Source organism: Lissotriton helveticus, chromosome 5_1 (assembly GCF_964261635.1).
Source record: "Lissotriton helveticus chromosome 5_1, aLisHel1.1, whole genome shotgun sequence".
Classification (NCBI taxonomy): domain Eukaryota; kingdom Metazoa; phylum Chordata; class Amphibia; order Caudata; family Salamandridae; genus Lissotriton; species Lissotriton helveticus.
Window position 1 is genome coordinate 1780625815 of NC_136065.1, and position 25654 is coordinate 1780651468.

Genomic DNA, 25654 nt, shown 5'->3' on the forward strand with positions numbered 1-25654 from the left:
TTGATTTACAGGCCCTGACACACTTTACTAGGGACTTACCAGTATACTAAGTATGCCAATTATGGCTAACCAATCATATAAAAATGTATACAGGGCGCACTTGCACTTTGACACTGATCACCAGTGGCAAAGTGCAAAAAAGCATCTAAGCCAACAAGAACGAAATCCAGTATAACATCAAAAATACTGGAGGTAGAGGCAAAAAGTCAAGGGACACCACGCCAAGAATGCCAAGTCTAATATAGTGCATATTTGTTTCAGAAGGTTTACATGTACCCTCGATTCAAATTCTCTGCTTGCTGCTTGCAATGACCAATTTACACTAAATTTAACAAATAGATGCTCATTCAATAGGCAATAATAATCCCTGTTTGGGTGTGTAATCCCACAAAATGCTCATGAATCTCATACACCAGGGGCTGTATTATGAATACTGCCCAGGGTCAGTACCGGCATCTGTGCTCCCTTCATCCACCCCCTGGGCACTAGGATATTACAGAAGGGGCTACATGCGCATGTGAGCCCCTTCTGTATTACTGATATCACTAGTGCACAGGTAACAACAGTGCTACTTTGAGAAGGGAGTTCCCTTATTTGCATGGCCCCATGCAAATGTGGAAATCATTTTGCCTCTCCATCCATACCCTATGACGGACGCTGGGGCAGAGGGAAACAGTCACTTAGGAGGAGCATTGACAGTGCGCCACAAAAAGGTGGAGGACTGCCAGTGTTCCCCCTGAAGACAGTCCTCTGGAGAGGGTAAAGAGGGTCCCATGAAACCCAGCCGCGGTCGGTAGTGGGTGTACCTGCAGCGTGGTGACGTGGGGAGGGGGAGGGGCAGGGTAGGGGGTAGTAATATATGGATTACGGAGCTTTACAGGTAAGTAAACATATAAATAAATAAAACTAATTTTGTTGCGCGCACTGCATCGCATTTGGGGATGAAGTGCACACTCCGAAATGCGTTTTATTTTTTTTAAATGTTTACTTACCTGTAAAACTCCGTAATCCATACATTATTTCCCCCCACCCTGCCCCTCCCCCTGCCCACATCACCGCCCTACAGAAACACCTACTGCCGACCGCTACTGTTCAAATGGGGGACAGAGATTCTCCTGCAGGCGGATGCAGTAAGTTATCGCCCTCCAAAAAACAACTAAATAAACATTTTCAAAAGTTGGTGGGTGTAAGGCCAATGAAAGAGTGGGTGTGGAATAACAGCAATGGATTTCAAGTGGGGGAGGTGAAAAGTAGCAAATGAGAGAGCAACACAGGTTGCTGGGGGGAGCCTACAAGCGAGAACGCATCAAGTAGGGTAGGGGAGGAAGAGTTCTGCGGAGGAGTAGCATACAAGAAAGAGCTTGCAACATGGAGCGCAGGGAGGGTGGTATTTGGCAGCTTGTGAGAAGCACACAACTGAGAGAAATAGAAAACACATGCACTCTCATGGACTGCTTCAGCAAAAAAGAAAAAAGAAAAAAGGAGTTCCCTAAAAGTGAGCAGTGGAAGGATAGAATCCAGTCAGTCAGAGAGATGCTAACGAGGCTACGCTCTACGGGAAGGACAAACACAAGAAAGAAAAGCTGGGACTAGGAAAGCCACTGAATAAGAACCTAGAAAATGAGTGTGACAATAAAGCCAACCAATGGTACTCAATGTGGTCTCTAAGCTCATTTTACTTTCTGCTAAGCGCACAATAGGTCTTTTGCAACCAAACAACCTTTCTTAACTGCTGACTTGCATGTTTGTTGGAATTTTTGGTTATTCACAAACCTGCTTTAACTTTTTAATACACTTCCTTGAATAAATAAGTTAAACCTCTCAGTTGGATGACCCGGTCAGTTAATGGAAATGCGCTGAAGCAGTTAATATACATTTTACCATTACATCTGCTTTTTTGTTGCAATGGAATGATTACAGTGTTTCACAATAATTTCCTTACAGCAGAAACATGATGGCAAAAAGCAGTAGAGACGTGCAGAATATATTAGCCATCACATTGTTACTGTGATGTATTAAAGGTCCACCGAATATATTAGTGTTTTCAATTATTGTGTGACAGTCCTCTTTAGTATACATTTGTCACTGCATGCAGCGACAAACAAAGAACAAATGACCTTAGAGGACTTCTTCGGCTTTGGGAAAAAATGCATTACAAAAATCCAAAGAAATGTGTTATCCTCCTCTGTAGACTTAATTCCAGTGATCTGCAAAATTACAAAGATTTTCTCTTGCAAACTTTGCATAGTTCTAACAAAAAAGTATGTGAAATTTATGAAGTTCCGTGCAAGATTGGCTTTTGCGTGAAAATCAGGAGTTCTTCAAAGCTTTCGTACACAATTTGATTACCATTTCCATGTCAAATACTGAGAAACGTATTTGAAAAATCGCTGCAAGTTGTGTACTCACGTACAACACGCTGTGAGGCACTGCCGCAACACAATTTTATGTTACTCGCGAGAAAAAAAGACATCCAGTCTGAGACCCAAATTACGCATCAGAGTTGGGCGTAGGCAAAGGACAAGCAGGTAACTTGCGCAGCACGTGAAGGTCAACGCCTGCGCTTACCTTGGTTCACATTGTAGATATTTTGCATGTTGGAATCAGAAACACTAGACGCAGTATCACATCAAGTCACCACTGGAAATGCTAACTTAAGGCGTGGCCTAGGCCACAGTTTTGGACTGACTGGTGCCTTCAATAGTTGACGAGCTAGAACCACGTCAGACAGTGATAAATGGTTGTTTGTCAGTGAAACTTTGAAGGAATGTGCTGCTCTAGTTAGAAATGTTGCAGTATTTGTTTCGGTCTGCACAGAAACAAGAGCACACAACAGAACATACAACAATAACAAAACAGAAAGCAAAGTAACAAAACAAGAAAAACATAACAAGGGAGCACAACAAGGCAAAACAAAATAGAGTGATAGACAACAGTCATAATACAACACAACAACAAAGCAATGCAACAACAATGTGCCACAAACGTGCAACAGAACAAATAAACACATCATCACCACAACAAAGTGCAACCCCATGTCTAAATCGAAATATTCTTTTTACTCGTTATCACCTAAACAAATCCACTTTCATAATGCAGTGGTGAAAGGTCTTTGTACCAACCACTGCCTTATTTTCCACCAAGCACATGTAACAGGGTCGGTCAGCTATGTGGAGATATATATGGTCATGGTATGTAGTTGTAGGTATAAGTAAGTAAAGTAAATCGACATATACTTACTTTCATGTTATTATGGTAGTCGATATTCCCCTCACGATACTCTGGCAAGACAATATTCAAAACTCAGTATTGTGGGGCAATACCTACTGAATTTACAAAGTGCTTCAAGTCAAACAAGTCCATTTTTCCCACTCCATCCATATTTAAATGTAGACATGTGGTACATATCTGTGATAGGGAGGGAGCTGCCCTTTTTATCAGGAAAAAGGATTGGGTCAACAATCATGAAAAGCAAAAACTCCTTTTCCTGAACTTTATAACCAGTTTCTATTACTATGTCCCATGAAGAGACATTCCACAGGTGGGAGAAGGGGTCTCTTTTATGCACAGGTTACCAAATTTACAAGCTTTTTAAGTGTCAGACCAGGTTCAACATGAATGTATTTCCAAGCACAATTTTTTTATTAAAAAATTCCTTCCTTTTTTAATTTAAAAAAAAAAAACAACAATACATTGTCTCATGTACATTATACATCTTATTCTACACAAATCAATTTCAAATATTATTTGACTTAGTTTAAAAACTTCAATTTCTAAACTTTGCTTATCAACATAGTTCAAAAAATCTCACTGCAAAATATTTTATAAAAACAGAGAACAAACAAACTGTTGACGCGGTGTTTCGGTGCCAAAGACAATCTTGCACCTTCTTCAGGACTTGTTCATTACAATGATATCCAGGTTTCTATTTTCTTCCTAGCACACCCTTTTCAGTCTTAGGAGCAAGTAGTCTCCAGTTGTATAGACAGAAGATGTTCGTTGTTTTCTCTTCTGTATTCTTTGACGTTTGATTCGATAGGTTTCATTTAAAGTTGATTAATAGGGACCATTTTCAATCAGATCCTTCCTTTTGATGTCATGGGAAGTTTGGGGGACGCCTCTGGGAGCTACCACTTGCTGCTCTTTTATCGTTCTTCTCTTTACTTAATAAGTAGTAGACTGCTCATGGTTTGATTTCCTCCTTTTCTTTTGTTAAATATGAAATCAGGGACCACTATTTTGGAGTATTATCAATCTACTGCCAATTGTTTGTGGTAGCTGATCTGCACAGCGTCCTCCCTCTTCATGCGTTTTCTCACAGCTAGTGTTACACATGACCAGTTTTTTTACTGGTTTGGCTGGTAATTTCATGCCAAGACAAATCAGGACAGCCATTGAAATCTAGTATATTTCCCTTTCAAATACGAATGAAAGCAATAAATAATAAATATAAGATGAAACAAAAGAATGTTAACACTGTCTAGAGGTGCCTATTGATTTCTAAATGGGGTTTGAATCAAAAAGAGGTAGAATTGTGTGTTAAAAGAAAATTCAGGCGGTTTCATACAAACTGTTATTCAGTTTCTCAAAGAAATATGACAACCCTAACGCCAATCGAGGGGTATGGTCGCCACTTGACCAATATTTCACCTACCTGGCCGGTATTTTCAGGCAAAGACAGTTACAACACCAGAAACATAACCAAAATCGGTATTTTTGAACGATTACATGTAAACTTAAAGCATAAAATTAAAAGATACAGGTGCACCAAATGTGTCCCTGCCTTAACGATTCCTAAATGACGTTAAAGCACGCAGAGTCTTCAGAGGTCACGCCCTGACCCTTCCGTAACCTCATAGCTCGTACAAACAAATGACCGTTATGTTTTCTGAGAGAAAGGTGACAACATTACCGAGGAGTGGCTGCTGGGTCCCCGGCCCAGGCTTATCTCGCGGAGAGCAGATGGCACCAGGGGACGCTCCGCGGCCAGCACGCGCGTGAAAAGAAAACATGTTTATGTGACAATCAGCAAATGTATGTTTTTGCATGAAACGGACTGTTTGCCAGACGCTGCCTTTTGGAGTGAGATAAGCGCACTCAAAGGACCACGCTTGATAGGAAGGAAACGACAGAAGAGAGAGTAATAGAGGGTCTAGACACATGTATGCGTATTTGAGCACTGATGGAACATCGCAGTATTAACAAGTCAAAGGAACCTGTGAAAGCGAAAGAGCGTAAAAAGGAAACGGGCACGACACGCAGATAGAAGACACGACATGGATGAGAAGACGAGGTTGAGAAGCCAAAATATCTATTTTTTAAAAGGTATGATGAGTGGTGGTGGAGAAAGAGAGACGGTGACTATGATAGACTTGATAGTGAAAACTAAAGAGTGTGAAAAATGTCAGATTAAAAAGCGACAAACGGCGAGAAAGCAAACAAAGAAATGCACAAGAGATTGAGGAGTACAAAAAGTAACAAACGAAAAGAAAGAAAAGAAGAACAAAGAAGGCAAGAAATTCAATGCAAAAAAAGGAAAAAGGCTGCAAAAACACGAAAAAATACGATAAAAATAACAGGACTTGGAAAAAGAGTTACAGAACACAAAAATGCAAATGAAGCAGGGCAGAAAATGAATGAGTTAAACAAGGAAAGAAACAAAGAAAGGCAAAAAGAAAGAGAATGTGAAAAAGGTAGTGAGAAAAAAGAGCAGAAAGAGTTTAAGAAGATAAAGTGAAAGAAAGAAGAGAGCATAGGAAGAAAAGTAAAAGACACATGCATGTGAGAATTCATAATGAAACATCACTGGATTTTATCAAACACGGATTCCAATTAACTTAGAAAGGAGCACTATGAAAGATCCGCCCCCCTAATACTGGACGGGGTAGAGGCCACCACCCTTCCCGAAGCCAGGCACTTGGAGGGGACAGAAACCCTTCCATCAAGGACACGTCCTCCCCCAGGAAGAGATCAGCTGGCCAAGCTTCAGATGCAGCCAGACTTCAAGGAAAGCCCCAGAGCGTCAGACGAATGCCATATTTGCATAAGTTCGCTCATTACCATAATCAACGCCAGGATGCAGCTCTGCAGGACATCTTCGTTTGCATCCCTCCTAATAAATGATCAGTGTAAAGACGGTGGAAGGTGTCTCCCTGGAAGGGTGGCATGCAGGGAATGCAAGCGGAAAGCAGCAGTATTGCTTCCGGGTAATGCCAGTGCGCATCTGGGTTTGCACCTGCAACTGGTAGCATTGCTTTCAGTTCACTGATGAGGGGGCGAAAGCCTTTCGGGGTTCAAGGATATTTCGATAACTCTACATAGATAGTTCAGTGCATTCAAAAATGGACTCTGTAGACCAGGAGCTTACTGCCCCAAGTCTAACGGATTAGCTTATGTACACCCTCTAAAACTGTTTGTGTTCAAACAAGGTGGTGAAGACTGCATTTCTGCTACCAGTTGCCGACAGCTGTCTACAATGCTGCCTGTGGGCTCAGTCCATGCAATATAATAAGTAACTATTCAAAGGCCCCCACGAATGGCAAGGCCCTACTGCACCACAGCCTATGTGGCCAACCATTAACTCAAGCACAATGTCCTGAAAGCTATGAGAACGTGGAGCAAAAGACAGTAGCAGAGTTTTGGCAAGATGAGGACATGGCTCGTGTGTGTGGGGATGAGAGGGGGGACAGATGTAGTATCTAGTTCTTTGGATGGTCAGCTGTGGTTCTTCAGCAATACGCTGGCTTAGGTTAACTCGGATCGACATTCCACCTGGATGACATGAGATTGGACCAAATCTTCTTCAAGATGAACTCTACAAAAACTGATCGTTTCTGGGAGGAAAGGTGAACTTCCGGTCCAGTGAATAAAAAAACAAGCCTTTAGACATTCACCAACGATTTGTGGTAAGCATGTACCTTCATGGTGATAGTAAGTGTTAGAACTGGGGGTCTCTAGTTGGCTGAGGTAGGTACCTTAGTCCAAATAGAGACCTTTGCTTCTAAGTCAGGGAAAGGAAGGACACCTTCTCAGATAACCCCTGCTCACCCCCGCAGTAGCTTGGCACGAGCAGCCAGGCTTATCTCCAAGGGAAATGTGTAAAGTATTTGCAACCACGCTCTCAGTAACCCAGAGATGACACTACAAATGGACTCCACACGAGTTTCATAAAAACAATTATATGTTTATAAAAAAAGATATACGATGAGACCACACAATAAAAATCCAACATATGCGTATTTGTAATATTTCACCTTACCGGTTATTAGGCCAGCAAGCCCTTGTAGGTTCTTGCAGTATTAATGAGCAATTGCCGATGATCCAATACAGTCCTAATACAATGCGATGCAGTTCGTAATGCAAGAATCAGCCACTTGTTAATGTAAAAATAATGCAGTCTGTTATGCAACAATCAGGCAGTTTGTAATGCCGAAATAATGTAAGTCGTAATGCAATAATCAGGCAGTTCATAATGCAAAAATAATGCAAAAATAATGCAACAATCAGGCAGTTCAAAATGCAAAAATAATGCAATGCGTAATGCAACAATCAGGCAGTTCATAATGCCAACAATAATGTACTCCGGCACCGATCCCGGTGCTTTGGACGGTCTCTATGCCACTACTGACTCGCGGTCAGCTACTGCCAAAATATGCCCCCAACACGGGTATGGTGGAAAACAAATTACAGCTCCACACTCCGGCCCCGGTACTGCCACTACTTGGCAAGTACGGGATGCAATACGAAATTGAGCAGAGGCTCGCACTGTAAAGATGGGAATGGCCGAGAGCGTTTCTCTTGTAGCTCGCACCCCACCACAGGCGCGACACACGCACGCTCGCAGAGCGTTACCTGGGGGGGTACGATCTCACTCTCCTCTCCTATCCTCGCGGCTTGGGCCTCCAATGCGACTTCATTGATCTTGGGCAGTGGAACACAGACACCGACATGATGGTTCGAGGTCTTTCCTTGGCAAAGGCAGGCTCGGGCTGTCGGCGGTGAATTCTCACAGCTCCTTTAGGGATGCTGGTCCAGGACGATGGCAATGATGATCACAGCACTTCTGGTCATGCTGTCGATCAACTCAGAGAACACGACTGCTCCGGGACACACCGTCACAGGGCAATTTCTCACGAAGGTCTCAGGCTGCAACGGAGCACACGCACACAGCGTCGCTGAGACTTACTTGTGCAATGGGTGCACACAATCACAGCGCAATCCTCACGAAGGTCTCAGGCTGCAAAAAGCACATTCACACAGCGTTGCTGAGACTCACTTGGACTCCGGGTGCACACGATCACAGGGCAATCCTCACGAAGGTCTCAGCTGCACAAAGCACATGAACACAGCGTCGCCGAGACTCACTTGGACTCTGGGTGCACATGATCACAGAGCAATCCTCACGAAGGTCTCAGGCTGCACATAGCACACGCACACAGCGTCGCTGAGACTCATTTGGACTCCAGGTGCACACGATCACAGACAATCCTCACGAAGGTCTCAGGCTGCATGAAGCACACGCACTCAATGTCGCTGAGACTCACTTGGACTGCAGGTGCCCACGATCAAAGGGCAATTCTTTTGAGGGTCTCAGGATGCAAAGAGCACACGCTCACATCACCGCTGAAACACCCTTGGAAACTTTTATGTTCCTGAATTTCCACAACAGGGAGCCAGCTCTCCTCAGGCCCTTGGGAACAAGTTACTTCAGGACACAGCACACAGCAAAGTATTTCAAGCAGGGGGACACAGCACACAGCAAAGTCCCTTAGCCTCTCCTTGGTTAAATTAGCAAACTGCAGGCCAGCCCCAGAACACACAACCAGGGTCAGTCCTTTCCTTTTGTCTCTTCAGCTGTTTCTTCCTTGGCAGAGGTGCCTCTTTACCACAAAGTAGTTTCAATCCTTTTCAGGCTTGATCAGTTCCATTCCAACGTTCAGGAGTTTTAGCTCTCATAGTTATACCCCTAAATGTATTTGAGGTCTTAATGTTCAGGGGGGCATGTTCTGAGTGTCTTCCTGCCAGTGACACTTTCTTCCTTTGATAGTGGGGGTCTGGATCCTTAATTACTCAGCAGGAGATGGAGCCATTGTTTTATGGCAGCAGCCCAGGCCTCTTCACCTCAAGGGCTACTCCTTCCCCCTACACTCCAGATGCAGGCCAGCCTATTGCTATCTCACCACCTCCCCTGAGCCTATCACATTCAAATCCAGACAGTCAATCCACAACCAGGCAGAGACACACAGAATTGATAGAGAACAGCCACTTCTAAAAGAGTGGTTTCTAAACACACATTGCAAATACCACCTTCACAAAAAGATATGTTATTAAATTGGGAGTTCAGGCACCCTAAACTTCACCTCTCCATCTTAAGCCTATGGGAAGATATGCTGGAAATTTATTACACACCCTTTCCCATTCTGTCCTATGGGCAAGATGGCCTTGAAACAGTGAAAAACGAAATGGAGAGTATTTCATTGTCAGGACATGGTACACACCTCAGTACATGTCCTACCTTTCACATACACTGCACCCTGCCCAGGGGGGTACCTTGGCCCTACCATAGCGGTGTCTGATGTGCATAAAAAGAGAAGGGTAAGGCCTGGCAAGTGGGTGCACTTGTCAGGACAACCTGACAATTTAACAAACTGTGCACAGGCCCTGCAGTGGCAGGCCTGAGTTCTCTCTTTAAGGCTACTTGTGTGGGTTGCACAATTAGTACTGCAGGCCCACTTGTAGCATTTGCCTTACCAGCTCTGGCTCACATAGTGCACTTTACTAGGGACTTTAATAGTAAGGAAAACATACCAATCATGGACAACCACTTAGCATTACACTTTACACAGGGAGCACTTGCACTTTGACACTGATAAGCAGTGGCAAATTGCCCAAAGCATCTAAGTTGGCAACACCATGTCAGAAAAAAGGTCTAGGGGGAAGTCAAAAAGTTTAGGGAACTTTAGCCAAAAAGGGCCAAGTCCAACAGTAATTCTAGCTATAACGTGTGCTTGAAAGCTAATATGACTTGAAATTTAGCATTGGCCTTGGATTTACCTGCTACAAGCAAAGGTGTGATCTGAGTCCACTTTCCACTCTCTCCCACACACTCAGCCTATGTTAGGTTGCAGCCTTGTAGCCAAGAAGTATGTGTATTAATGAGTTTCAGAAGCATTGTTACTGGATCCTCATTAGAGGCTATAGTTTTAAGCCCATAGTCTACAGGTTCCACACAGGATGAAACAGTAAATACATCTGTTTTTGGACCAAAGTCAGTACAATAGCTGTAATTTATGATCAAACCCAGTTCTCCTCATACTAAGGTATGTTATGTTACGCCATGTTATGTTAGGTTTCTTTGTGCTACACTATTTTAAGTTACACTGAAAATCCAAATTTCTGGTCTTGATGCACCACTCAGGTATTTTATGTTGTATTATATCTTTGATACCACAGTACTTTTTCTGTCTGTGGAATTGGTGGAACTGCCCTGCATTGATTCAAGTCATTTCTTTTGCATCGCACTTCTCACATACAGAAATACGAAGAACAGCACCCAGCTTAGTGTTGCTGTCAAATTTGCTGGGGGTGAGGGAGGTCCCCCCTCCTCTTCTTCATGTTGTTGATGTTTTGGGCCCTTGCTAACAGTCTCTTGAGGGGTATCTCCACAACGAATGAGTTTCAGACTTGATCTGTGACCATAACCTTGGAGCATCATCCGGTTCTGGCGTGCAGGCTTAGGTGGGCAGAAGTATCATCAGAGAATGCTGACATTCGGGCCTAGCCGGATAAAGCAAACAAATCAAGCAATCTTGTCAAGCTTGATCAGATTGACAAGGCCTATCAAACTGTGACCCAGCCTGTAACTGACGCCAGCAGTGGTTAGATCACTGTTGTGACTCACTGTTGTGACTCCAACCAACCCAGCTCTCCTCTTTTTTCAGCAAGTTGTTTCAGCACTTTGTTTTTCAATCAGCAGATTCAAATTTTAGGTCTTGCATAGGCAGCGCTAGCGCTGTCTCCTCGAGACATGCTGTATTCAGGTATGAACTTGAAACTTCTCCATCCTTCCGCCCATCTTTTTAATTGGCTCCTGTTATTGACATTTGTAAATGGGGGCTTTTCATTGGCCAGTAGGCTTAGTAGTCCCTTCTTAGCACTGCCTTTTCTCTTCTTGTAGCCTCCCATGAGGACACGGCTGTTACATGTGTTGCTAACCTGTACGTTCTAATTACAGCCTTGAGCACTATTTTGTCAAATCACTTTCTCCTGCCTGCCATTGCAGGCAGGCAGGAGAAAGTGATTTGACAAAATAGTGCTCAAGGCTGTAATTAGAACGTACAGGTTAGCAACACAAGGATTGGAGCAAAGCGTGTCCTGCCATTGCAGGCAGGACACGCTTTGCTCCAATCCTTTTTTTTTTAGGTCGAGCCTACAGTGCTTGTAAATCATGTCTTATCTCCTTACATTAGCTGTACATTCAAAGACCGAGGTCAAATGTTAGAGGCAGTATTCCGAATGGCCTCTTTCCTTAGTACTGTTGCTGTCTCTTTGAAGCCCACTGCCGGCAGAGAAAATCTCCCGGCAGGCATGAACACTGCATCGGCTGTGGGAGTGCGTTCACTTTAATGCGCGCTTATTATTTACATGAAGCACTTCATAGAAGTGCCTGTGCTGTTAAATCCTGGCAGGAAGCTTTGGTTGGGTGCGCACACACACGTCTGCTAGAGGTTTGCCACGGTATGAGCAACATATAAGATCGCATTTCTCCAGGTTATCCGACCCAGCACCACCTACCACCCTTTGCTATTTGTTATGTGCAGTGTTTCAGCAAAGGGGGACAGAATAATGCGCAGTGCAGACTATGCCTGTATGTTAAAGAATTTCTTTTAAGGTTGCAGGTCAAACACTGCTCATTGACATACATCAGCACCCACGTTAGCGCCTCCGCCACCTTCTTTCGTCTTTCCCGCCAAGGTCTTCATTTCAGCAGAAGAGGGCGTAAGATGTGTGCATGAGTTGTAGTGCTACCAAAGTTCAGAATCTGTTGGTGCGCCTATTGGGGAAGAATCTGTTACACTGTCAACGCCTTCATCAGTGCCTCACGCGACACATACTTTCTTAGTTGAAAGGATAGCGGAGGCTATGTCCTGGGATACAGAAAGGTGTTTTTTGTGCTACAGATCCACTGCCCCCGCCCCCCGGCCCCCCCAAAAAAAGGCACACCCGTAAAGCTTCAATGTAAGGCAGTAAGGTGGGTAATATCTAGGTATTTTTCGTTCACTCAGAGTGTCGGCCATGCTGGAAACTAAGAGGTGCGAATGCACCTCTTTGTTTACTAGAGGAAATGAAGGCACAATTACCAGTAATATAACTATAAACTGTTTTTTAAACGAAATAGCAACCAACACCATGTTTATGCGCAAAACATCGGTATTTGTAAACTTGCGCTCTCTGTTCACTCTACTGGGCCACATGTTTTCTTTTCCGCTTGATTTATTTTTTGGAACAAAATACACTTTACATACAAGAGGACTGCTTGAAATGGAAAAACACTTTTTACTTTTTTCACTAAAAAGCTTACTATCATGAGTGCAGTCCACACATATCTCTTTAGTATGAAACACAGACATTACTTCAGGGCCATGCTCACACATCACTCACTGCGTTACACACACATCTCTTCAATATGAAACACACAGACACATCGCTTCATTGCCACACTCACACATCACTCGCTGCCGTACACACATATCTCTTCAATATGAAACACACAGACATATCGCTTCATTGCCACACTCACACATCACTCACTGCCATACACACATATCTCTTCAATATGAAACACACAGACACATCGCTTCATTGCCACACTCAAACATCACTCGCTGCCGTACACACATATCTCTTCAATATGAAAGACACAGACACAATGCTTCATTCCCAAACTCACACATCACTTGCTGCCGTACACACATATCGCTTCAATATGAAACACACAGACACATCGCTTCATTGCCACACTCACACATCACTCGCTGCCTTACACACACATCTCTTCAATATGAAACACAGACACATTGATTCACTGCCACACTCACGCATCACTCACCGCCATACACATCATCTCTTCAATATGAAACACACAGACACATCGATTCACTGCCACATTCACACATCACTCACTGCTGTACACACATCTCTTCAATTTGAAACACACAGACACATCGCTTCACTACCACACTCACACATCACTCACTGCCGTATACACACATCTCTTCAATTTGAAACACACAGACTCATCGCTTCACTACCACACTCACACATCACTCACTGCCTAACACACATCTCTTCAATTTGAAACACACAGACACATCGCTTCACTGCCACACTCACACATCACTCGCTGCCTTACACACATCTCTTCAATATGAAACACGCAGACTCATCGCTTCACTGCCAGACTCACACATCACTCACTGCCTAACACACATCTCTTCAATATGAAACACACAGACATATCGCTTCACTACCACACTCACACATCACTCACTGCCGTACACACATCTCTTCAATTTGAAACACACAGACACATCGCTTCACTACCACACTCACACATCACTCACTGCCGTATACACACATCTCTTCAATTTGAAACACACAGACTCATCGCTTCACTGCCACACTCACAAATCACTCACTGCCGTATACACACGTCTCTTCAATTTGAAACACACAGACTCATCGCTTCACTGCCACACTCACAAATCACTCACTGCCATACACACACATCTTTTTAGTTCTTCATTTAAATTCGGTTGCCTTGGGCTTGTTGCTAACAAAATACATCCATAAGCATTGTGGTAACGCGATATAAGATAAATAGTTCTTTTATTCACCAGTGACTTCTGTAATATTCAGAATATGTCAATGATTACCTCTGTAGATAGTGGACAATACATCAGACCAGTCTCTATGGGAAATTATGAACGTAACAAACTAGCAATAAGGCATTTACTCAAGAGTCTGTCGCAAGCTGTTGTGCTGTTGCCAAACCAGTGAGCATGCTATATTTGTTTCTGAGTTGACTGTATCACTGACTCGAGAACAAAGAAAATGCAAACTACCAAAAGGAGATCACTAAAGGACCAAAATACGCAGCTGTGACTGCGGACTCGGACTCTAAAGTTAACATACAGTGGTGTTCAGAGAACCACATTCCCCAGAGGTAAAGACACTTCAGAGGGCAAGCTCACTGTCACGTTTAAATAGTTCTGCATTCCTTACTCATCCACCATCAACAGTTTGATTAATAAGCCACAGAACGTGCCATCCGGAGTCCATGCATTTTAAGGCTGGTGTGAGCTCTTGGAAGAATGCGCAATGCCTATGTGCACACTCTCTCTTAAAAAATCTACATCAGTAGGAATGAGCGAGAACCTTATCTAGAATGTTGGCATGCAGTATACAGCTTACAAGGCAATGTGTAATGCTAGGTATGGTTGTTAATGCTAGGTATGGTTGTTAATGTCCAACAAGAGATTTTATATGTACTGCAATTGTAATATCATGACTTTGTACTGCACATTATTGCATTGCTTTAGTACTCATTATTAATAACTTAGGCGAAACCTAATGCATTATTCAATGCTTGTGTTACTTGCAGTTGATTTGCACCAATCTTTCTTTATTCTAATGTTGCTAAATAGGGTTCCTAAGGATAATGTTAAATAGTTATTAGTAAATACAGCCCCAAGCACTACGTTATGTTTTGAATCCTGAGTTTGTATTTCTCTAGATCAGATGCTCTTAAGATATGATGGCCACCTTTCCATAGGGCCTTCCACTGCATGCCAACACGTCAAGCAATTATGCAGCAGATGATGGATTACGTGGAAAATACAAACACAAGGAGATAATGGACGGAGCGCTGAAACCTTTTGGACACTCGCCCCCAAGCACAGATCTGGGTTGAAGCCATCATCTTTCTTTAGCTCACTTCACCACCCCAGTTCGGACCCAGTCATTCGCATATCAGTCTTGACCCTGTTCCTCATGGGAACAGTCCAGTCCGAACTGCCAAGCCAGGTCTTCCCTAGACCGGAAACTAGCATCCTGGGACCGGTTTACATGGAAAATGTGACAAATCATAATTATGCAAAACAACACTTTGACTGCACAATCTCATAATTCCAGTGTCACTGACTATGATGTTGCTTTCTATGTCAATCTGGGCCACATAACGGGGTTCACGCAACAACTGTACTGCCTCTTAGTTCACTAATGGCACTTTCACCAGAGGGCGGTGGGCAGTAGTGGTTCTAAATTCATGTTTAAAAACTATCACTTTTAGTAACTACTTCTCAGTGTAGTGCAATAATGTGACATTCTTGTGAAAGCTTCCACATGTTAAAGAATTATGAAGAGACTTTATCATATTTTACGTGATGTTTGTTGTATGATTTACTTTGCAAACAATTCCAGGGCCCTGCTCATGAACAGCCTCTAAGAGCCAAGCCAAGCTCTTGACTCTGCTCTAGTTCAGCTCGTTCTGTTAATTTGTTGGCTCACCCACCTCTAGGCGGTTATCATTCCTGCAGCCTGTGCAGTGTACCAGCCCTGAGACAAAAGCACTTCAAGAGCTGATTGAGGCACAGACTGGTAGGAAGGCATATTCAAAATACAAAACCCTTGTTACACAACACACAGCTACGTCAGCATTCTGGGGATATGTCACGCTATCAATAGTTTATCTTTGAGAGACAAGGATTGATATCTAATCATATCCCCCCCCCCCATAGGTGACTATTTGATGAATACAAAAATAGAATAAAAAGCAGGCTGGTGTATCAAAATGATGTTTGACAAGTGTTCAAATCAAAAAAGTGAGGTGAGTCGAGGAAGTGCCTCACATAAGCAACATCTTAGGAGCAGTTGGCAGGGACTCACCAATTAGCTCACAGTGTCATCATTGGTACGTCCTAGACAGAAACGGAAAACCAACTCTCAAAAATACATAAGTGAGGAGGAAGCAAAGTGCCAAGAAGGTGATATTTGTCCAAACCCAAATAATCAGTCCCTAAAGACCCCCGTAGAGGGAGGAGGCCAAGTGTGGTACTCCCAAAAAGGGTAAAATTGAGTTAAAACATTTTTGCTAGTTTGTGTTTGCTAGGCAAAATCTTACTTCTAATAAAAACTCATGGAAACGTATGCCCAGCAGTAATCTTTTTGTTTTTATAATATAAGGGTGCAGTACCATTTGTGTCGAATAGAGGCCCCTTTACAACTCCACAGGGACACCTAGTAACAGCCTGTGGTAATGCACACTTTCCTTGCTTCTTGGATTTTCTTTTATTACTTATGCTACTGCTGGGAGTTTTTTTTGATAACACATAAAATCTAACAAACATCATCATTTGCGGGGGCGCTAGAGGGCGCACAGCGGGATGGTTGACTCGTGAGTCAGCTCCGCCGGACGGATGCATGATAAGCGATAAATACCCGTGCTGATACCGCTGGACCTCCGAAAATGACATCAAACTGGATCGGAAGGCGATACCTACAAACAGGTGTATTTGAAGCAGGCCAATAATTAGAGACGGCGACATTATTACAGAAACACCGCGTTGGTGAGCGCTGTGAATCAAGATGGCGGATTCCGGCGTTTGAGACTGCCGGCTCCTGCGGTTGCACGAGGACCTAACTGGGGTACGGACCTGACCCACAAGCTGCCACAAGGAAAGGCGATCGGCTCCTACAGGGTCACGGCAGAAACGAGGGGCCAAGGACATCTGGACACGGATCTACCGTTATGCGTTCCACGGATCACAAGATGGCGGCTACAGTGGAACGCAGTGTTTGCCGATCGTGAGAGCCTGCACATGAATGCTTCCCTGGAGAGTTTAAACGAGCCGAATCGCCAAGCCGAGGTATGATGACACCGAAGGTGGGAGAGATAGCGAACATTAGTGGATGCACGTCCATGCCAGTTGCTTAGAGGAACTAGCTGCCCAGCACACGAACCACGCTACTGCTGCGCCGCGGTTGAGTGAAGAAACGCAGCGAGCGAGACAATACTGCTCGTTTCACACGGCATTGGACGCCGTGTGCCACCAATTGCCCCAAAACGAGGATGGGAGCTGCCATCGGTGCGCTATACACGCAAAGGAATGTGCTCGAACGTCGGATCCCACCAATGAAGCGGTAAGAGCGGTCAGGTACTGACAACCTCCCCCCAACATACCGGACACAAACGGAGGCTCTATAGCGAAGCAAGACTCCACGGGGCACTCACTCGTGATTTATAGACAGAACCGCCACACTACCAAGGAACACCCGCTGAGAAGCTAATGAATAGCACTGGCACTCGTAGGAAGACGGTAACGCCGAAGGACAGCCCATTGCACAGTTCACCATCTGCTCAAGACAGTGCTGCTACAGAAAGAACGCGACGAAACGCCCTGCTGCGATATTCCAACATGGGTAAACCAGAAAAACAACAATCCAAACTTCAGTTTGAGGCAAAGAAGCAACCGCAGACAGCTACAAGGACATCGGACACTGAAGGAGACAATGAAACATGTGATGGCACAGGTATGGAGAAGGTCCTGCGTGCTATCCAACAAAGCCTGACTGAAATGAACAATAAATTAGATACTGTGGTACTGAGAGTGGACAACATGGCCGCAAAACTTGATAAACATGGTGAGAGGCTAGTCGAAGCGGAACAAAGAATATCAAGGGTGGAAGATGAGTCTGCAACTACGACTAAGGTATGTGGCGGTATAGAAAAAACGCTGGAGACACTGCGTGCCAAGGTGGAGGATCAAGAAGCTAGGTCCCGGCGCAACAACGTCAGAATAGCGGGCCTGCCGGAATCCACAAACACGGGCAAAATGGAAGTTTACGTAGAGAAGTTACTTAAGGAGCTGTTCGGTGAAGACCAATTATCACCAGTCTTTCTCGTGGAACGAGCGCACCGATCCTTGGCACCCACTCCGAAACCTGGCGCACAGCCGCGTGTGGTAATCGCCCGCATGCTAAACTACAGGGACAGAGACACTGTCCTCCGACTTGCCAGAGAAAAGGGGACGGTAACACATCAGGGAAACACCCTTCAATTTTACCCTGACCACACAATGGCCGTTCAGTTAGCACGAAAGGAATTTGCGCCAATAAAGAAGAAGCTGCGGGACCTAGGCGTGGAATATGCTATGTTATACCCAGCGCGGCTCAAGATCACCAATGCGGGCAAACCTGTAATCCTCCTAACTGTCCAAGCAGCGCATGAATATATCAAGAAAATGGGACGGCGACGAAAAACGCAAGACCGCGAGGAACAAGGGAGTGAGGACGACTGAGCAGAACATGGACTCAATGAAACACTAATGTGTAGAACTACACATAACTAGGTGTGCCACATATCGGGTGGTTTGGACACGGATTATTTATATATATATACATACGTCGGGCGCTAGCACCATCCGCGCACCTTGCACAGTGAGTAACCGCATGGTCCACACGGAACATAGAGGGACGGAGGGAGGAAGAGACTGTGGCATATTTCACGGTTGGCCTCACACAGACATACCGTGACCGTACTGTGTAGGGTGGGAGGAAGATTTCTGTATTGCTAGACCGGGTTGTAAAGGGAGGTTGGCGGTAGGAGTGCGGGATAGACAAACACGAAATCTAGGAATGTTGAATGCATCTGTCCACATCCACTATGTGGATGGAGAAGTGTGCTACTGGTGACACCCCCAAGTGGGTGCGCCCCAACTAAGGTTCTATTGACTGTTCTTTTCTTGAATGGGGATGGCTTTGGCAATGTTTGGGTGCTGAAGTGGGTGGGGGGAGGAGGGGGGATTTAGGGGATGTTCAAACTACTTCACTGTATCTGAGAAGCACTGCGACCTCTGTCATTACCTTGACAAATGTACACCATTGCGCTCAAACACCTACACTTGAGCAATCCCGAAGAGTCACACCAAAGGCATTTTATCACACACGACACCACGATGGCAACACACTATTCTAACGTGGACCACCTCACAGCATTAAAATGCATCACTTGGAATGTTCGGGCCTGGGAAATCCGAAAAAAATACGTCAAATTTTTGCCTACTTTGATAGACTGCATGTAGACATTGCGTTTCTTCAGGAAACCCACTTGGCCGCTACCGCCGACTCCACTTTGGGAGCTAGATGGGCGGAATCGGTAACCAGCTCCCATTATTCCACATACTCTCGTGGTGTCAGTATATTAATACAGAAGGGAGTGCATTTTGAGATATCAACAGTACATAGGGACACCGAAGGGCGCAGCGTTATTGTCCTTGGAACAGTGCGACAGCAACAGATTGCATTAGTGAACACATATGGCCCCAACACGGACGACCCGGGTTTTTTTGCAAAATTATGGCACGACATAGCCCAGCTTCAGACCGACCACATACTCTGGGGTGGGGATTTTAACATCGCACTGCAGGATGGGTTAGATAGATCACAAAACACACCAGAACCGCATACGCGAGCGAGGATGACATTACGGGACACACTCACTGACTTGCAGATGGATGATATATGGAGAGTTCACAGCCCAGGGGAGACAGCTGCAACGCATATCACTGCATCACACAATAGTTGGTCCAGACTGGACTATTGGTTGGGTACAGGAGAGGTGATTGCCTGGACCATCTCTGTCAAGCATTTACCGAGAACGCTGTCGGACCATTGCCCTGTGCTCTTGGAGCTCCAAATCCCGCACTATGTACCTCCACCGTTCACATGGCGGTTTAACGCTAGTGCTTTGCGAGACTCACTATACACTGACACTCTCCACAAAGCGATAGTAGAATACTTTGAACTAAATTGCCCCACGATGGATGACCCCTGCCTCCTATGGGAAGCTTTTAAAGCAACAATACGGGGAGTATGCATTAGCACTACCACGGGCATCCTGAAAGGCATTCGACGGCAATTGAACACACGGGAAACAGCTATACAGGCACTAGAACAGCAATACGCACAAACGAGAGACATCACACTATTGGGAAATATTCACACGCTCCTACAGGAGCATCAACAATTTGCTATGGATGAACTTAATTACATAACCAAACGCAAGACGGCCAGAATGTATGGCGAGGGTGGTAGACCAGGCAGGACATTAGCAGAGAAAATTTGCAAGGGCAGACCACCACAACATATAGCCGCGATCAAGACTCGGGAGGGGACGATCACTCGAGACATCAAAACCATCCTGGGTGAATTCATGTCTACATATGGTCAATTGTACGAGGCGAGACCCTCACTATCACAGGAAGATGTACTGGCATACATGGCTGATGTAGAGATAGCATGGCTATCGAACAGTCACAGGGAGTATTTGGCCCGTCCTGTCACAGTAGAAGACGTAATAGACACTATCAAGCATTTACCGAACGGCAAGGCTCCAGGGCCAGATGGATACACGACAGAATTTTACAAATCTTTTGCGGATCTATTGGCCCCACATCTGGTCCGACTGTACGATGCAGCGCATGAGGCACAACAACTGCCGGCATCTATGAGGGAAGCCATGCTGATAGCTTTGCTAAAGCCAGGGAAGGATGAGGAGCACTGCGACTCTTATCGCCCCTTATCCCTTATAAACGTGGACACGAAGATAATAGCAAGCCTCCTAGCTGCGAGACTTAAACCACTAATGCCACTTCTGGTGAGGCCGGATCAATCCGGTTTTATACCGGACAGATCAACTACACACAACACCCGCACTCTCTTTGCACTAGCCCATTATCTGGCACCGGAGGTGAAAGCGGTAGCGATACTTTTAGACGCCGCCAAAGCGTTCGATACGATAGACTGGACATTCTTACACACAGTAATGGTGCGGATAGGTTTTCCACCTATATTTACACAGTGGATAGCTATGCTTTACACAAACTTAACGGCCCGTATCCGGATTAACAAACATGTTTCAGAACCCATAGCTATATGTCGAGGGACGAGGCAGGGATGCCCGCTCTCCCCAATGCTATTTGCTCTGGTATTCGAGCCACTAGCCTGTAAAATTAGACAGCATCACCACTATTCAGCCATCCAACTCCCAACGTGCCCAATTCACATATCATTATACGCGGATGACATGGTGATTTATGTCAAAAACCCGGCACAACATCTCAATCCCCTAATACGGGAATACATAAAGTATGGCCACCATTCTGGCCTGCAGATAAACTGGTCGAAATCCTTAGTCTTGGCACTGACAGACAGCACTTCCCCTTTCAAACTGGATTACCCGCTAGAGTGGCAGGACGAACCTACTAAATATTTGGGGGTGTGGTTCCATAGGGACCCTGAACAGGTAATTAGAACTAACTACGGCAGAGTAATAACATCGTTAGAGGATAAAATCAAAAGGTGGAATAGACTACCACTATCGTTAGCAGACAGAGCAGCGATTGTGAAGATGGTGCTGCTACCCAAATTCCTCTACTTATTTACCAACATCCCCATTAAACCCCCAGCGGAGGTATTCCGGAACATAAATAGAATAGTGCTGAGCTTGCTCTGGGCGGGCAAGCACGCTAGAATAGAATTAAAAACGATGACACTACCATATGAGAGAGGAGGTTTCAAGGTCCCTGACATGTACTTGTATTACCTCTGCGCTCAAGCACAATTCGCGCATTATTGGTTTCACGAAGTACCTTTTCTAACGCATGTAGCGGTGGAAACAGGCGATACCGATCCGATCCCGCTAATCAACATATTACCACACGTGCGGCCGAGGTTACATGACCGAGACATAAACCCAGTGAACACCACCGTTGAGGCTTGGCGGCTGATGGGTAAGGCAGCTGACAAATTACCAATTTATGCTCCGAACCTCCCGCTGGCTAATCATCCGTCACTCTCGGTCACACAGGAACCGGTAGGAATGGACTTGCTGCGGAATGCTGGCACCGACACAATGGGGGACTTGTACGAGGAAGGGGTATTTCAAACACTGGACAAGCTACAGTACATACAGCATCCCACACTGTTATTTAGCTTCAATTACTACAGATTACAGAGGGCAGTGAGGGATCACTTTACCACATTCCCGGATGAGCCCCAAACACTGGACGCACTACAACTGATACTAGAAGCTCCTACGGCTGCCCACCTGGTGTCCAGACTTTATGTAAGCATACAGAGAGACATAGGGGGTAACACTGAAAGAATGAGAGGTAAATGGAACACGCTACTGGGCGACACACTGTCGGAGGAGGACTGGGAGACGGCATGTTCACTCACTAGTATGCTCACTCCTAATGGTAACCTTAGGATAATACATTATAAATACATACATCAGATGTATTACACGCCAGAACGCCTCCATAGATACGGTTTACGTGAGGATTCGAGATGTACAAGGTGCAGGGCAGAAAATGCGGACTTCCTACATCTAGCATGGCAGTGCGGGATGGTGGAGGAGTACTGGAGGGAGGTGGTGAGAGTGATTAATGAGATGCTTGGGGAAACGCTTGACTGCACGATCCTAAGCTGTCTGCTAGGCCTGGTCCCAGGACTAAGAGCGAAGAAGCGAAAGTTTTGTGTGATAGCCCTGTTAATGGCTAAAAGAAGGGTGGCAATGCATTGGAACGGGAAAAGGGGGCCGAAAGTGAAAGACTGGCTGGTTGATTTGACGTATTGCAGAGATACCCTAGCGACTTATGAGGAGGACTTGCCGGCGAGATCACGTCCCAAGGATTACTGGACATATCTGAGGGATTACCTGCAGGCGCAACCGATGGACACGGCTGAATGATGCAGATTATATACTGTGATATGCAAATGCTTAAGGGGTGCTCAATGGTTATTCTTAACATCAGACTGAGGAGGGAGATTGCTGTGATGCAGTGATTATAGTTTAGTTGGTTCTTGTTTTTTGTTTTCAGTTTCCTTGATAGTTCCAGATGAAGGGGAAAAAAATGAGTAAAATGTAAGTGACCAAATATGCATTGAAGACTATGTTACAGGATACTACAATGTGCATGTTGCCTATAACCGCGCCGCCGGTCCCATGGATGTCAGCTAAATGGCCGTGTTCATCTCACAACACCCAGAAAGTGCTATTTATGTATGCAGCCGGCCTGTTGAGGTTGTAGGCGTGATTTTGTGTATCTAATTGCAAACTGTGTAATAAAAGACTTACACTTTAAAAAACAAACAAAAAAAAAACATTATCATTTGCAACGCCAATAGCACAAACTTTCACTAAAGTGAGACATATTGTATTGCAAATGCTTGTTTTCACTTATGTCTTTTGGTTGCATTTTGGCTGGATAGGAAACGTGACTAACCGTTATAAGAAAGTGGGTCTGTAACCAAGGCTAGATAACACTGATGTTTTGCTGTGCTGATTCTTCATTGTCTAACATTTTTACCAGTCGCCAGGGTGAGGGGGTAGAGACGCTTTGTAGCTATGCAGGGCACAGACCTTTAACTCCCAATTCCACAGTTGGGCATAGGAACACTCATTCCCTGGGTTGTTGTGGGAAGGGAGACGGGTCTGGTACTCCCACCCTGTTGGGGAGTCGTCTGTGATCCTGCGCCATCGATGCATATCCTGGTGGTTTCTGATGTGTCTGGATGGAATGGAGATGTGGGGTTGAATTTAGTGTTGAGTTTTTTTAAGTATCTGTATTGTAACTATTAGGATTTATTGTTTGATGTGTTAAGTTGATTATTTGCTTATTTTCAATACTTGTATCAAGTTGCCAAGTTTTTGTTGCATAATATTCTTGAATTGTTAATGAATATGACTTTAGTGACCATCCCAACAAAGACGTCGTTGGTGCTTCAGGGTGGAGAGGGGTTGGGAACTCAACTCACTGCGCACATCCCTGGCTGTCAATGTAGAGAAATTGTATGTCTGCTTAAAACTGAGGATTTTCTGCTGTCTAATGTTTGGGTATACTTAATTAAAACCAGTTGGGCTGCAGGGCAGGGGGAGAGGAGGGGTTGGAGAATAAAAAATGTTTAAAAAACCACTTACCTGCCGCTCCGCTCTGCTCCCACTGCTAGCTGCCTTGTTCCTCATGTCCTCGCGTCCTGGAAGCTGGAAGGCGATGGTCCCTCAGGGCACAGGTTCCCCAGCCAATCCAGGCACAGCTCTCTAGCTCGAGAGCAGCACCAGGATTGGTCTGAGTGTCCTCGTTTACCGCTCAGGCGGTGCCTGGGAGCCTGACGGGTTTCTCCAACTCAGCTGTACAATACAGCCATGATGGAGAAACATAAGTGTGCATGTGTGTTTGGCCGGCCTAGGACGGCCGGCCAAGCACACATACAATTCAGCCATGATGGAGAAACATAAGTGTGCATGTGTGTTTGGCCGGCCTGCCAAACACACATGTGCACTTATAAGGCACAGTACTCCTCCTTGCATTGGCATGGCCTCCTCCTCCTGTCGGACATAATTACCTCCGACAGAGATGAATAAAACAACATATTGTTTTATTTATCATCTGTTGGCAATGCCGGTAGTGGGGCAGCGCTCCTCTGCCTTTACAGAGGAGCTGTCCCTGAGTACACTGCTTTCAAACAACTACCCTCCCATTATAGGTTTCATTGTTCTTTATGTTTATGCAGTCACAATTGAAGATAATGTGAACAGTTTTGCCAAGTCAGAATACTGTCATCTTTGCATCCAACACAGTAAGATGTCATCATGCCAGATTGCCCTGGCTCTCACAGTGGTTAAGTTTGCTCATTGACTACAGTATAGGCCTTCCCTGTAAACTTCAAGTCAATATGTTCAATGGCCTCCAGAGAGAACAGTACTCTTCATCATGACCCACCTTGGGACTGACGTGGAGGGACTGCACCCCTGCTCTACTGCAGTCAGTGGTCGAAGAGGGGGCTGGGATCTGGGGGGCACGACATGCCCCTGTGCTTAATCTAAGTTGGCGGTTTCCGGTGCTCAGCACCGGCACTTAATTATCAATACTAACGCTTTTCATGAGCGCCAGTTAAGGACACATTAACTTTACAGGGAGATTAAGTGATTTGCCCTGAATCACAGGATGTTGAGCTAACATCGAGACTTGAACATTGTTCCCTAGCTCCTAACTTGACAGCTCTAGCCATTACGCCACATCCTCTCCCCACTTTCATGGTTAGTAGATGGTTCTGTTTTAGGCAGCTTTAACAAGAAATAGGCTGATGCAAGCTGCCTCCTGACAAGTGCCGTGGCCCTTTTATTTTCACAAATTAACCACTGATATGCCCATAGTTTTTTTAATTTAAGGAAAGCAGTTCCCCATCATTTTGTGAAAAGACAACGGTCCCTGGACAGCTACTTCCGACAGTTGAAATACTCCAGCTGAAGAGTAAGACAGGGATTCTTGTGTGCGGTGAAGCTGAGGGAGAGGCAGACAGCTAAACAAGCCTTCTTGCCAAGCTGCCTGTGACCTGAAAGAAATGTAAATGTGCGCATCTGGTTAATCTGCAAATGTAAAGGTTATTTGGAAGCCGGTATTGGCTTCAATTGATGGACTCACTTAAAGCTTCCTGATGACACAGATTAATTATTTTTGAGTGGTATTGCATGGGAGTTACGAGCTGAACTGCGCAGTGTGTGCTTTTAATGGACAGTAATAAAAAAAATGGC

The 25654-nt window shown here is 44.9% G+C and overlaps 1 protein-coding gene and 2 long non-coding RNA genes across 4 annotated transcripts in view; 1 reads left to right on the forward strand and 2 right to left on the reverse strand.

The window, feature by feature from the left end:
* The window catches only part of ACE (angiotensin I converting enzyme), a 236673-nt gene that overhangs the window by 166413 nt on the left and 44606 nt on the right, over positions 1 to 25654 (reverse strand). The gene's annotated exons all lie outside the window — the stretch shown is intronic.
* LOC144753814 (uncharacterized) lies at positions 4319 to 9648 on the forward strand. Its single transcript, XR_013594544.1, has 3 exons — positions 4319 to 4486; positions 4531 to 8286; positions 8555 to 9648. It is a non-coding gene; the product is annotated as an uncharacterized LOC144753814 (long non-coding RNA).
* LOC144753815 (uncharacterized) lies at positions 12492 to 24305 on the reverse strand. Its single transcript, XR_013594545.1, has 3 exons — positions 23237 to 24305; positions 12957 to 16423; positions 12492 to 12734 (listed from the first exon to the last, which is right to left on the reverse strand). It is a non-coding gene; the product is annotated as an uncharacterized LOC144753815 (long non-coding RNA).